The sequence below is a fragment of the Cygnus olor genome, chromosome 6, assembly GCF_009769625.2.
Source record: "Cygnus olor isolate bCygOlo1 chromosome 6, bCygOlo1.pri.v2, whole genome shotgun sequence".
NCBI lineage: Eukaryota > Metazoa > Chordata > Aves > Anseriformes > Anatidae > Cygnus > Cygnus olor.
The window spans coordinates 38,253,835-38,269,013 of NC_049174.1; the positions used below are offsets into that span (position 1 = coordinate 38,253,835).

General features: G+C 46.6%; 1 protein-coding gene across 4 annotated transcripts in view; it reads left to right on the plus strand.

Annotated features, from left to right (window-relative positions):
- Positions 1-666: 666 nt before the first annotated feature.
- The window catches only part of LYPD6 (LY6/PLAUR domain containing 6), a 31,547-nt gene continuing 17,034 nt past the window's right edge, over positions 667-15,179 (plus strand). The window contains exons 1-2 of one of the 4 annotated variants that reach the window (XM_040560862.1): positions 667-1,686; positions 2,157-2,381. The gene's annotated coding sequence lies outside the window, so the exon portion shown is untranslated. Of the gene's footprint in view, positions 1,687-1,724; positions 2,382-7,592; positions 7,889-15,179 lie in introns of those variants that run through there. The other 3 variants (XM_040560861.1, XM_040560864.1, XM_040560863.1) reach the window with 3 other exon arrangements.

A 15,179-nucleotide genomic window follows, 5' to 3' on the forward strand; every position in this document is an offset into this window, starting at 1 on the left:
CAGTATTCGGCATCTCTTCCACTCTTTTAACCTTTTCTCTCATTAGCCTACCTGAAGAGGGGATTTCTCGTTATCTGGGGTCCAAGCTGGCTAGCACCTCAGCCCACGGAGAGGGCCATGTTAGCACCGAGTGCTTGAGGTGCTCCAGTAAGTTTTACAGCCACCACCTGATGGGACCTGCCAGTAATCCTCACAAGATGTGTTCCTCTGGCCAAAACAGTGCCTGGTATTTAACTGGGGATGCCGTAACTTCCTTCTCAAGTGGGCTTTCAGGCTCCTGCCCTCTCCATCCAAGCGCTGCCTGCTCAGCAGCCAGTGCTCCTCCACACCCAGCCCTGACTAAGGCCTTTTGCCCAGGGCTGCCATCTGCCTTTCAAATCACTTGCCACAGCACTCGGTGTCCCGGCTCTGCCCTGGACCCCAAAATGCTCGGTACCTCGGAGCAGGGCGAGGAAGGGCATTGTGTCCTGCCCGTGCAGAGCTTTGGTCTCCTGTCCCTTTAGAAGACCTCTGTATTTATTGCCCGTTCTGCTAGACATTTCCTCTCATTCCCAGGCGCTTCTTCAAGTCCTCCTTCAGCTGACCTTTGGGATATGATGGTCTGTGGAGGTCAGCCCATGGGTTTGTTTTTTTTAACCTTAATGAGTGATCCATTATGCAGTATTTTTCCTGTGAAATTACGGAATCCTTAAATGAATACTAATACTGCAGCTACCCTAAAGGAGGACATGGACCTCTGTTTCCAAGCTGCCATGCACATAAATCCTAAGCAATCAGTCTAAAGCTTCGCAGCCTTTTCAGTGAGCAAACCTCACTTGTGTCGACAGAGTAACTCTTGAAAAAATGAAATTACACATGGAATTGGGCTCAAAACTCCCCAGAGGACAAAAATACCTTTGGCCGTGTCAGAGAAGTGCTTGAGAGAGCTTGCACTTGCAGATTATGTTCCCGTAAACACGCAGGGAGGAAGCAGGAGCAGGAAATACCGGTGCTGCCGCGCCGGGCTCCCGCCGGAGCCCATGCCCCTGGTTTGTGCGCAGGGAGCAGGAGATGGGGATCGGGGACGGGCTGCGCAGCTTCAGCATCAGCAAGAGCCTCCCTGCCTTTATGAGCAGCTTCCAACCGGCAGCCAACGCTGATTTAATACTAATGCTTTTTTGATGAATTGTCTCTTAGTCTGTTTTGAATACTTTCTGCATGATTAATTAATGTACTGAAATAAATTAAATTGCCTTGTTAAACTTTACGCTAGTATGTACAAACAGGCGGCTGGTAGTCACGGCTCTCATTCGATATTTTATCTAATCTTCGCGTTCTCAAGGACGGGGCACTGCTTGTTATCTAAAAGCCACTTAACTGCGTGAAAACGTGATGTCATGCGTCTCTAAATATGTGTAGGTATTTGTGCTCAGTCTGTTGAGAAACAGGCTGGAATATAGCGAGATGTACGTAATTACATTCTTCTAATGATAACAAAACCCACTTGAAATTGGCAAGAGATGAAAACCTGCAGCCTCATATATGGAATTTTGCTTGAGTAAAGCGTTCTGTAACATTATGCTGGGATAAAACGGCGTGATTCATCGCTGGAAGGACACTCCCATCTGGAGCAGATAGTTAGAAATCACTCGCCATTGACCCTCCTGAGCGCTGGCATCAGCTCCTTGGAGAGGAGAAGCAGCAGGGGTAAGGAATCGCGCGGCGGGAGGCTCTGCGGTGCCCGGGCACCTCGCTGCGGAGAGCGGCGGTGGGATGCCATTCCTCTCCCTTTTGGCTGCTCTCCCAGACCTGGCCGTGCTGCGGGGAGCTCGGGAGGGGGGAGCCTCTCTGCTTGCACCGTGGGGCCGTAACCCCCCCCCATGCAGTGACTCGTCTGCGTGTGCGCTCAGGGCTATCTCCTGCTTACATTCGTGCGACTGCAGGGCTCCGCTCCCACTTTTGAATTTACACTTTGCCATCTGCAGATTTTCTTCGTAAAGCAAGGCAGACTTGTGCGAGAGAGCAGAACAGCAAAACAATTGGTTGATTTATATATGCGCATATATATACGTATGCTTGAAATAGTTTTGCATCTCATTTCTAACAACGCCTGAAAGGAACCTAGGGCTCAGCACAATCTCTGCCCTGCTAAGATCCTAATCTTCCCCCTCTGCCAGGCAGCGGCCAGACACGCAGTGGGCACGTTTGTTCCATGACGGAGCAGCCTGGCTGCCACAGGACGGAGCCGGGGCACTCACGGAGCACGCAGACGGAGCTCCCACTGAAGGGAGCCGGGAACCGGCCGGCGGAGAGCACCAGGAGGATGTCCCCGGGGTCCCCGCTCCGCTGAGGGCGCGATGGGAGCCCCCTGAACGGCGGGGCTGAAAATACATGGTGCAAAGGTATGTCTCTTTTTGTTATCTCCTCTTTCTAACCTTTTTTTTTGTCGTTGTTGTCGTTGTTTAACTATGGCAAAAAAAGTGATCTCTTAGTAGTAGATCTCTAAGTGTAGAAGTCGATTCAGTTGACATGCACTTAGAAAAAATGTGTTGTGTTTTAATTTAAATGTTAATGTTTTTAGCACTGTATGCATAATAAACACCAGTCAGACTATTTAAATTCAGGTTATTTACTAGCAGCTCCACTAAAGGTGGAGCAGTGGGGCGAGCCCCTCCTGCCCACGCATGGGGTTTTGGTACAACAGGGCAGGAGTTTCCACGGCTGCAGGTGGACCCTGGTGCCGAGGAGCAGGCTGTGGAGTGGGGCTGGCAGCACAGCCCCGTCCCGTGGGGTTGCAGCAGCTTTACACTGCTCTCAGCGGCTTCTCTGCAGCGTGGATGTGCCAGCCTGCAGGGCTCAGCTCCGTGATGCTGAGAACTGAACCTGGGAGATGCGTGTGCCCAGCTCCGCGGGCGCTTTGTCCGGGCGCTTTGTGCCATTCGGTGCTGGTTGGGTGACGGAGCGCGTGGATGCGCAGTTACGTGTCTGGCTGGACTGCCCCGCTCCCCAGCACGGTTATTTTGGACGTGGCAGGCGTTACGAGGTGGGGCTGTGATTCCTGAGTGTCTGTGAAATCGTGGTTCCTTGCAAATTGTTTTCAAAGTAAAAGCAAATGGAATAATTATGTACATTATGATTCTTCAAAAGAGAACTGCGTTGCTGATGCAGAAGAAATTCCTACTCTTTACTGTTATTAAAAGCAAACAAATGAACACAATATCACTATGTAAAAAAAATTAGTTTCTTAGAGAAATAATTGTTTTCAGTTGTAGCCAGAGCATGCCCTCTTTTCTGCTAAAATATGCTTTCTTTGGAGGCAATATTGACAGCTTCTTAATGATGGTTACATTCTATAGCTAGTGGGATGAAAAGTACATGACTTGCCCATATAATAATATAATATAATGCTATATTGTTCTTTCATACTGCTGTGTGATTTCTTTGATATCTTGGAAACTTTTCCTTAGTAATGGATTTGGATAGAGATAAAAACCTGCACAAATAGTGGCAGTACCTGCAGGAATATCCATCCTGCCTGGTACATTTTTAGGTGTGTATTTGTTGATTTTGCAACACTAGATGCGCAAGGCATGCAGGGGTGCTGTGCTTTGTCATTTTTGCCCACACGAGATTTGTTGCAAGACCAGGTCAGGATTGCTATTTGCTGTAAGGACAGGTCAGATTGCTATCGTGGACTGAACTTCCAAAGGGCAGAACTGGCACAATAGATGTATTCTCTCAAAAAACCATTATGTCGCCTCAGAGAGCTTGTTCCGTGGAAATTAATGTCAAATAACAAAGGTCTCAGTGTGAACTGGGCAGAGATCCCCAGTGTTGCCATCAACGTACCTTTGGAAGGATCATTGTTGAGTTTTTCACTTCTCTCACCGCGGGAGCCCCGTTCGGCACAGACACAGCTACCAGGTCGCAGCAGAGCCCGCGGCCGCTGCGCACGGTGGTGTCAGGATGTCAGACGGGCCCTGCCTTACTGCTCCGTTTTCAGGGCTGCGGGGCCACAAGGATTTCCCACGTCGGTGTTTGGCCGCCTGGGTGACAGCACAGTGGTGCCGTCCGCCACGTAGCGGGCACAGGCGCTCAGGGGAGGGCAGCAGAAACGAAAATGTGGGTGTTTCTGCCTCAGGAAGCCATGAACTCGCACACTCCTTGTGTTGCCAGAGAGGTGTCGCGAGGAGGTTTCTCCACTAGATCTGCCTTCGCATCGCTGCCGAATGAGGTAAAAAATAAAGCATCGGCGGGGTGCTCATGGGCGGGTGATCACTGCAGTAATAACAGCCATTTGGCTCATTAGTGCTGCTTGGATAGAGCGATTCCCAACCCACCACCGGTTCATTACGCAGACACCGAGGACAGGCCTTCAGCCGGCCTTCTCCTCTGGTCTAACCCCGCGGCCTCCTGTAGGGCCAGGGACGTGCCAGCGGGGAGGGAACCCGACCCCTCAAGTTTCCACTGCGTTTTTTAGGCCAATGCCGACATAAAAACCTCTGAAAAGTTGGCCTGGTTGGGATACAGAAGAGGACTTGTTTGCTGTAAATCTAAAACTTTATTTATGCGTCAGTGATCCACTTGTTTAATTATCTGGCATTCGCACGTTTGATCTTGAGCCTGATTTCCTTGGACTCTCTGGTGTAAAAGGCAAAGTAGAAGTTACCGTGCAGTTTAGAAACAGTTCTTTTTGTTTGTTTTCAGTTCCTGCTCATGAGTAGGGTTGGGGTTTTCCAGTGGAAACCCAAGTCTGAATTTCTAGATTTGTCCCAGATTCCCGCTACTGTTAGAAACTGGTCAGCAAGGCTAGCAGGCGGTTTAAAGAGCGTTAATGTAATTGCTGCACTTCCTTCAAGGCGTCATTTGATGAACCTGGCTGCAGTAAGCTGTAACACACCCACCCACCCCTTTTCCTGGCCCCCACATCGCATCTAGCGTCTGTCAAATTGATGTGATGGAAAAGGCAGAGCAGCTCGCAGAGGTCAACTGAGCCAACGGCAGAGCTCAGACGATGGTGAATGTACAGGAAAGAGTGAAGTGTGTATTGATACGCCTGATCGGTTAGTTCGATAAAACTCAGCAAGACGTATTTAGTTAAAATGAGCTCATTTTCCTTGAAACCAAATGCTTATTTTAATCCTAAGGTGGCTGGATAAAATGTGGTGTATCTTGATTGCTGATAGGTATCTTCCTTTTGTAAGAAGCTATTTACTAAGTGAGAATAGCGCAAAGTAGGTGGTAAGGTAGAATTGCTGTTACTTCTTTGGCACTGTAGATAGATTTCTACATTAGACAATACCTTCTTGTGATATAATTAGAAAAGAATGACGTGAACACTAATATATTCCATGTTTATTTCATCATTTTCTTTATTTTGGATTTGATTATTTCCTTGGGAAGACAGGTTAGTTTGAATGACAAGACTGCTTGATTGTTGGAAAGCCTTCTTTCTCTTAAAAAGCTAAAAATCCTTCTGTTTTCCTTGTTTGCTGAGTATTAGAATGGTTGTATCAGTTCTTCCATGCCCATTTCCCCCCTGTTGAATTTCCCATGTTCTTTGTTGTGGGGGGTGACCTACTCACAGAAGAGCGTGGCTCTTATCCCGCAGTCACCATATGCTCCAGCAATGAACACCGCTTTCCGTAAGTGCCAGTATTTGTTCTCTTGTACATATGCAGTGCTTCATTGTCTCTAGTACAGCTCTTATAATGCTGGTGTGGAACTGTGAGATGTATGCATAGAGGAGGAACAGTTTCATCATGGACCATATATCACTGTTAACTTCTGAAATATTGCTGACACTTGTATACCAAATAAAATGGTGACTAATTGCTTGGCACGTGTTAAAAAGAGAGAAGTTCCCTGTAAATGGTGTTGCCATTTGGACGTTGTGCAGCTTCATGCCTACGTGACCCATGGTTAATATTCTTCTTCAGTGCAGCAGGGTGTGATTTGGTCACAGTCCCCAACGCTGCTGTTTATTTGGATTGCCACAGAGCTGAGGCTGCTGTTGAGGCTGTGCCTCTGTTGGAGGGGATACTGCAGATGCACGCAGCAGGAGCTGCGCCTCGTGCCAGGCATTTAGCTGGCTGTAATACGTGGAAGATTCTTCATGGGAGTTAAATACTGGGATGTCCTTTGAACGAAGATGTGAACTGTCCTGCTTGCTCCTTCACCGGCATGTATTTCTGAGTAAGCTGTGGCAAGGGCTTGCCTTGGTGCTTTGCCTGGTTTTTATATTAAACAGGGTTTGCACTAGATAGAATGGGATGGGAGGAATAGAGTCAAATATAAGTAAAAGTTTTATTGCCTCCTGTTTCCTGTTCATACATGTCTGAATATAATCAATTATATTCAGATTCTGGGGGGGTTGTTTGGCCTATAGTTCTTTTTCTATACAACTGCCTTACTTTACCAGAATTACATAAATTTCTGTCATCAAACTCTGTCAGCAGTTCCTTTATATCAGCAAACGGACTGCTTTTGTGTGTACCTACTTTCACCTCATTAGCTGTCGTGCAGACAAATTGCGGCTTGTAGGGAGCTGACTGCCTGCCTGCCGGCTGACTCCCTGTGTACTGGAGGTATTTGGCCAGCAAAACATCAGTGTAAATATTTCAGCATTAGGCACGTTACAGAATTACTTGGGTTTGTACCGACAGGGGCGTTTCCTTCCTAAGGTCTATGCTGTGCAACAGGTTAATGAACCGCATTACTGGGGTTTAGAAATCAGTTTATAGTGCGGTGAAGAAAATATTCTGCAAGACTGGAAGTCATCTAAACCTGGTATTTTGCTGGTGTTTTATACCCAGAAATGCTGAAGGCTGCATACCCATGACCTTGCCCAATTTAGAGCTTATTAGATATGGCTATTAAGTGCCCAAGGACATTATAAAAATTCCTCAAAACAGAAAATTAAACTTGCATGCCCGAATTTGATCATTAGCCTCTGATTTATTGCAGGAACTTTCAAATGCTAGCACAGCAGCAGTTTGTGTATTTTCCCCCTTTAGTAATAGGAAATTGCTAACTCCAGCCCCGGCTCCCTTTCGCTGTTATTGTCCCGCTGCTCATGCAGAGCCTTTCACATGAAACCGCTTCCTGGAGCGACTCCGTGCTGCTTTCCAGGACTCGCACTGAAGTGTGGCCAGGGCTGGCTGCTGCTCCTCATCCCTTCATACCACAGTGTTCGGCTTGCTGCTGCTGCTGAAGGCAGTGCTTTTCTGCCTGGCTGTGGAGGGAGACACCGTGGACGCTCGTTTTGGGAGTTACATTGACGGTAGGGTTGTAGGATGCATGTTTTTACATCAATAGCTTGTGTCTGCAGTTCTGCTGTGGGAGCTGAGGTGAAGGCGTGCCATAAAGGTGTCTGAAAATAGGTATGGTGGGGAGGAGAAGGGAAACCAACCCCAAATGTTCTTCACTCGAACAGCTGCTTTTCTTAATGTCTGCCAGTTCCACATTTTCATCTGTTTGTTGCTCTGTATTGGCACATATGATTTTTGAAGTAAACGATGTAGATTCAGCTGTGCTACTTTTCAGATGTTATTTTTGAACAATCGCACCCATCTTCTTTTTAAGCTGATTTGGGCAATTGCTCGTACAACCCGTTTCCCAAAATAGCACTGATGCGAGTAGAAACAATAGCTCTTGTCTCTGAAATAATGGGAGTTCTTTATAAAATTTCAGCCTCTTAAGATGTCGGCGCGCACATCTGTTGCTAAAGTCATACGGTCTCGTTGGTTTCCAGCAGCTTGGTTGCAAAATCCCAAGGAGCAGCAGCTTAGTCTCAGTACCCCAAATAACTCGAACCTTTTCAGCTGGCATCCTCCTTCCTGGAGAGTACGTGGGTTCGTTTGGATGCGATAAGCAGAAGCGGTGGCGGCTGAGATGCTGTGATGTGTTGGTGAGTGGTCAGGGGTGAGACGCGGGGTGTTTGGGCTTCTTTTGGGAAAGTTACAGCAGTGCTCATGTTGTTTGAATTGATCAGCCAAGTGTGTTTAGGCAGGACAATCAGCCTGATAGCTCTGAAGTGCAAATGCAGCTGGTTTAGACTGGAGCCGTATGCATTGTATAAATACCCACCTTTAATGGTGTTTGCCTGAGTGCTATCGGAAAGGGTTTATGGCACTTCTGTAGGTCTAAATGAATGAAATAAAACAGGCTGTCTGACTTTTCATAAACAAGGCAAACCTTCATGCAAAGGTGGTTTTGATATGGGTGCCAGTGGGTTTTCACGCCCAGGTTGGCTAATGCTGTTATTGTGGTATCGCGTGTGTCTAAATATTTAAAGGAGTTTAAGTTATCTTTATGTACTTTGTTTATACTACATCTACCAAGAGCTTTGTTTTTGTGTAGGCTGATGAGGAAGAGATGTTAAAAGCATTCTCAAACTCTCCAAGCCTTGAGCATTCAGCCGAGGAAGTTTCTTTTCCTAGGATTCTTGGGTTAAGAGAGCCTAAAGCTAACCAAGTAGGGGGCTGGATTTCGCAGAAATCCCTGCTGGTTTAAGAGCATTCTTTCCAGACAAACATTTGGGGCTAAACTGGGGAGGAAGCAGATGCCAGCCTGCAGACATGAGGAGCTAATATCTCTTCAGACGCCCTCAAGCCCCTGAGGATGCTTCCCGTGGCCAGGTGAGCATGGGGCAGCGACAGTGGCTGTCACTGGGGCAGCTCCACGCGGCTTCAAGGCATGTCCAGGTGGGGAATCATTGCTGCCATGCTTCAGAGGAAGAGCATCCGAGGCAGTGAGCTAGAAACAACATTTTTTGGTGGAGGGGAAAACTCTAATGATTACCGCCAGTGCAGAAGAAGACCAAGTGTCCTTGTCCCCTTCCTTTTACTTCCTCTGCTAAATGATGAGTGTATATACATGGATTTGTTAGTTGGTCTTTAAAGACTGAAAACATTTAGAAATTGTTTCATGAGTGCTAGGCAAGCTGCTACACAAGTGTGAAAGTTTTTGTTGCTATTAAGTTGTTTTCAACAAGAGTTTGGCTTGTTTGCTCCAAACTGCACAGTGCTTTAGCATATGACATAGTACAGAGGTTTGTGTCTTTAAAATGTTTTAAAAATCCTTACTGTAATTTTCTTAATCTTAACTCGTTCCCAGATAAACAGAGCTTTTAAATACTTCTGCTTCAGTATGCCTCAGTCCTAGATCTTTCTCGTTGTTTTTCCGTGGTACTGCTCCGTTGAGCAAATTTCAGGTGAGGCAGCTATGAGCACTGTTAAACCAACAGATTTCTACCCACTTAACCACGGGAGACTTTGATCTACACTAAAACATTTCAGCTGGGAATGATGCTGTATGTAGTCTGGTGTTAGGCTTACAAGGACAGCAGACGTCTGGCTTTCTGGAGCTGACGAAATAAAAATATTTCAGCATGAGCCAGTTTGACAGCAAAACAGCCGGCAGCGTGCGTTGCCTCGAGCAGACCACGAGCCCCATGCCTGGTGAGACCTGTTTTCCTGTGGTTTGGGCCTTACTGTGGTTTGTAATTGAATCTTTTCTATGGTCACAGCACCCGAATGTTTTCTCTCCTTGCTCTTGCATCAGGTTGCTCTTCTGCCTGTCTCCAGTGCAAAAAGGTGCAGAAATGCTGGGTGACCCTGGGGTGGCTGGGTGCACTGGCTGCTGGTGGGACTGGAGGTGGGAAATCCTTGTGTATGAAGCTGTCAAACGAGCGAAAAGTTAAATAACAAATTTGTTTCCCTCACCTTGACTGTCTGGTGCCATTAAAACTTTTTAGCACTTTTGAGGATATAAAAATACTTATTTTCTAGCTAGCTTTTAAATGCCTTTTAGTGGATTAGTTTGGATCACATCAACTAAGAGCTTGATCATCTGCCAGCCGCTAGAGGTGGGCCAAAGCTTTGTAAATTAATGAGCTCGAGGTGATTAGGACAGGTCTTGGTGCTTTGGACTGTGCACCAAATTGCTTGCCAGGCAAGGTGTGCAGTACTGTATGCCTGGCACCTTTTTTCTTTTAATTCTTGTACTGTGGGGGTGCTTGCCTGGCTTGGCAGTCAGACTAAAAGTGAAAGGTTCTGGCTGTGATGCCAGTGAATGAAAATTATATTGGGGTGCCAAAAGCTAGGATCAAGATGATAACCACCACTTTCTTACAGGGATGCTGCTACAGCTGCCGTGATTCTGACCCCAGGCCAGGCTCAGCACCGTTGTGTATGCAGCAGGCTTGTCTCTGGTGTCCAGTCCCAGGACGTGTGATGGGAAGAAGTTCTGAGGTCTTGCAGCAGCCCTCCTGTGTTGCTATCAGGAATGGGAAAGTGTCTTTGTTCAGGTGTGTTTGTACAGCTCTTGCACAGAGCTGTGGAAGGCTGCCCGGACCCGGGGACCCCAGCACATCTCACTGCCTTACTCCTGGCTGTTGGTCATGGAGTCCAGGCCAATGTCTTTAGTGTCTCCACTGGTGGAGGCCAGCCTTTGTCTTTAGTCTGCTTTCCTCTCTGATCAGTGTCCTTACTACATAATCGCTTTTCTGAGATCTTTACAATCCTCTTCTTTCCATGGATGTCTGAAAACGGTTTTCATTTGTTGGATATCATAAGCTTTCTTGAGGGAGGATTACTTTCAAGGTGATTTGTCTTGAAATGATTGCATGTGCTTTCAGCAGCTGTCAGCAGCATCTGGCAGGGCAGGACCACCAGTTAGCAGTCTTAGATCTGTCTGATCGCCGCTCATTCGTTGGATTTTTCGCATTATTCTCAAGCATTTCAAGTAAGACTTTAATATCCACTTGTTCTTTTCAAATCCTAAGTACCTGCAGACCTGTGTCAGTTAGTTTTGTGTTTATCAGGGCACCGTATCTCACAACATGTCCATAAAAATGGGTTCATTACTCAGGGGTGAGGCCGTAGCTGCAGCCTCCAGGGCGGCACTACATCCCTCTGTGCCTCCAGGAGGTCTGAGTGTCTTTGGTCAGTCCTAAGTCACCCCACCTCCTGCGGTTTGGGTCTGTCTTGTCAGATTTGCCCAACGTGGGACATCGCCGTGGTCTGTGTGTGATCGTGCATGCAGCAGCTGCTTCTGAAACACCAGAAAAGTCATGTCCCATGGGCAGACCACACACAACGTGAGACGTGACTGTATGATACAGCATCTTCTGTATCACCTGAAATGCTTTGCTCCTCTGACATTCAAAACGAAGCACTGGGACTGCTTCAAGCAAGCATCACCACCCTGTCTTTGGCGAGCTTTTGACGCAAGGATGCTGCTTTTACCAAGCCTGTGCCTTCAGGGGTGGCATCCTCCATGGCTGGTGCTCAGGCAGGTAATAACAGCGTGCACTTGTGCATGCAAAATGCTTTTAAGGTTAAGCAGCCACTGCCTGCTTTGAGCAGAGTTGTAACAACTGCAGATTGTCTCCCATTCTGACCCGTAATCATACTCTTTAACGTGGTTAAACCCCCGGGTGCCTACAGTTCTCAGGATTGCATTAGGGTCTGAACCGTTTCTTGTAATTCAAACCCAATAATAATTCTCCTGTCTCCAGCTGGGGTTTTAGGTTACCCCTTCCAGCCCTGTGTCATGTGCTCTGAATTTGTGGCGTTTGCTGCCTGCCTGTTGTGAAGTCTCTGCGCCTGCCTGTACTGACTTAACTCCAGGCGCACTATGTGATATCCCACATTGTAGTTCTGTTCTGTGCATCTAGAAGCTGATAATATGATAAGATGGTGACTGCGTCTTGAATTAAACGTATATATTTCTATTAACCCCGGGGGGAAAGTTGTAAAAGTGCTCTTTTGTTTCCAGTGTAGCACAGGAAGCTCATTTTGGCTTCGTTTAACATCACTGCTCAGATTGGCAGAGAGTCAGAAATTTAGTTACATGACATCATATCTCTGGCACAGCAGCATGGCTTGGAGCTTCTCAGAAGCCAAACCCCCCGATAATAAATCAAACACCAAAATATCTGTGCAATTCTGTCATAGCAAAAGACGGCTGTTTGTCACATTTTTAATTTCTTCTCTTCCGTTTGGAGAAGAAAGGCAAAAATTTCTGAGGGGTCAGGATGATGGGGATCCTGCGGTACTGCATTGCTGCTGCAGGAGGGCTCGTGGTGTGGCCGCCACTGCTGGCATGTCCCAAGGCTCGGGGGTGAAAAACCAAATCCAAAATCTTCACCAGCAGAAGAATCTGTACAGCCTTAGCTTTCAGGAGTTGTGCCTATTTTCCTTCTGATTTAAACTTGATTTTTGTTTTTATTCTTTAGCTGAGAGAGTGTAAAGCAAGCACTTAAACCACTGACTGTTTTGTTTTCTCAGGTGAATGATTTCCATGGCTGCAGTGTGTGCAAAGTTTGGGTTTTGTAGTGGGTGAGTCTGGAAGAAACAAATCCCTTGTGAAGGTGTGAGACCTTTTTTGCTTTCCTGTTAATTACACTGGAAGGCTTCAGAGACACACAGGGAGTAAATAGAAGAGCAGATTCTATGCTGCTATCTAGTAATTTTTTTCTTTCATTTCTGTAATGTTCTTATCTTGATCAATGCATTTTTTTTTATCCCTTACAAGTGTAAATAGAGTAATAGGTGCCAGGCTGTTCTGGAGGAGCCAGCCCCGGTGCCCGTTTTCCTTGTAAACAAAGCAGTGGCAGAAGGAGCGGACACCTGATCGGACACGGAAACCTGTCTTCTAATTAATTCCTGGTGCCTCTCACGCTGCTGCACAACTTTATATGTTGTTCAGAAAGATCCCGTTGCCCTGGAGCCTTGGGTACTGCCCGCCTTATCCAGCGCATCTCGGCAGACCTAGATCTCTTCAGTTACCTGTCCTTCCCTGCACAAAGGTAATTTTCAGGGGGCACCTGTGTTATGCCAGGGCTGATGGAGGCAAGGCTCCCACACATTTCTGCAGCTATCGAGGCTTTATCCTTAAATACAGAACCTGCCAGACTTCCACGGGATGATGCTGACCATTGTTGGAGGCATAAAAATACGTGAGAGGGACTGTTTGCTCAATTTATATCTCTGAATAAGCACCATTTTTTATTTTTATTTCGCACGGAACTCTCAACTTCACTGATGGTTCCTTAGGGAGAATAATTATTGGGAAGGGGATCTGCCCGTGAGGGAGTCACGGATAATAAACTAGTTTTCAGTGGAAAAAAGGAATGAAAAAAATAGGAAAGGGGACAGGGTGGTGGGAAGACATTTCAAGAATTAGATGGAAATATTGAAGGTGCTCGTGTGCACAGCCTCTGGTCACGTAATCTGAAATCCCCAACAGCCCTGAGGAGCTGGTGGAGGTACCTAGGAATTACGATAATGCAAACAAGGGCAGAATTTGTTCCCATGACAGCAAGAGGATTTCGGTGATATTATTTGCTGAGCTGTAATTAAAAAAAAAAAAATATCAGACAAATCTGTAGGGGAGCTCTTCAGGGAGTAGCCCATGCTGTGTGCCTAGGGAAAAACCTAACCCAGTAAGCAAACTTTGTGATCTAACAAACCAGTCTATTTTGTCCAAAGGTGGTTGTTTGGATGCGTGATGCTGCCTGAGAGCAGTGTGTGGGTATCACCAAGAACTGCGGTGTGGGATTCAAGCATGGGGCGTAAATCCTTCTGATTTCAGGATGCAGTTATTCAGAAGGGAAAACTCAACGCAGCTCTTGGTTTTGGTGGCCCCAGCAGCACCGTTACTTCCCAAATAAATCTCGTGAGCGAGGTTTATGTGGGTTTTGTGGTAGACCTGGGGCATTATGGCTGAAATGCTACTTACACCATTCTGCTGCCTTGAGCTGGCTTCGGTGTGGAACTGCCACGGGACTGTGCTTGGGTCTGCTCCTGGTCTCTTCAGCTTTGCTGCCCATACAGGACAGCTCCATGGTGAGCATCCTCAGCGCTGCCTTCGTTCCTGGGGTCGGTGCAAATGGTATGTGCCGGAGCTCCAGAAAGGCCCCTGGTGCTGCCGCAGCTGTGAGCTCTTCACTGGATATAACATGCTGTAGTGGCACTTTGCAGTGTAGAATTTCATCAGATAATCTCACTGTCTATTCGTAGTGTTGATTTGCTTTGTATTAAATTCTCAATTTTTATCATTGTTTTTTAAAACGTCCTTCTTGCCTTGGTAGTTTGAGCTATTAAAAGCTAATGCATGTTTTCCTAAAAGAAAAATAGAAATTCCTTACACCAGTTTTCTTTAGTTAGAATCCAATGCGGACTTGTAGCTGGTTTTACAGCCAGTGACTTGTGACATGCCTAGAAATTACAGACATTAAATCAGTCTTTCAGTGCCAGGATGCATAGCTGTTGGTGAGAGTGGTGGGGATGATCGTAGATGTTGTAATCTGCATTGGAGTTATAATATTCCTGGAGAGACCATCATTCTCTGTAAGCACCTTGGCCTGATTTAATTTTTCACAAGGTCTCAATACCATATAAAAGAGAGGTTAATTAAAATAGTGCCATGGAAAGCAATTTGGAATTGCCCTCATCAAACGTATTCTGATGTGTCCTGCAGTCCAGCAAGATTTTTGAACGTTCAGTCCATCTGCTGGTTAGCTTCTCTGCTGGCTTTAGGGAGTAAGCTTATATACATTCTTCTAGGCTGATGGAAATATATATTTTTTGTCAGTGATCTGTAAAATCTTTCAAACAAGCAGTTCTTACTAGTGCTTGACTTGGAGTCTTCTTTCTTTTCAGCTAATGGTGTGGGCCACGTGTGCTGGCCTGGTTGCACTCAGCTGTAGATCCTGCGGGCGCAAAGGAGCCCGCAGCCTTTTGGGGCAGCTTCTCAGGAATTCGGGAGGACATGGAGACGTTAGTTTTTAGTGCTTGGGAACATTTATGCCTACAGTTTATCTCGCTATAATTTGCAGATAAGGAAATTGGAGGAGCTGCTTGGCTGCTAACAGGACGATGGAGGAAGGTGCAGTTGCTGGAGCCAGGCAGCACCCCTGCGGCTACAGTCGGCAGGTGATTTTTGGCAGGCTTTTGGGAAACATAATGGAATCGTGCAATTGTGAATGTGTATACTGAAGAAACTGGGGAGAGTTTAAATGTGAGGTCATGTGCTCTGGACTTCGGAGCCTTGTAGACGGCTTGAAGAAGCCAGTTTTGACAAATAATGCCTTTGGGGGAAGAGGTAGTCCCTCTGGTTGCTTCAGTCCCGTTGCCTAATGCTGACATTGGCATGGTACTCGAGCTGGAAAACAAAACTGTACAAAATCTCAG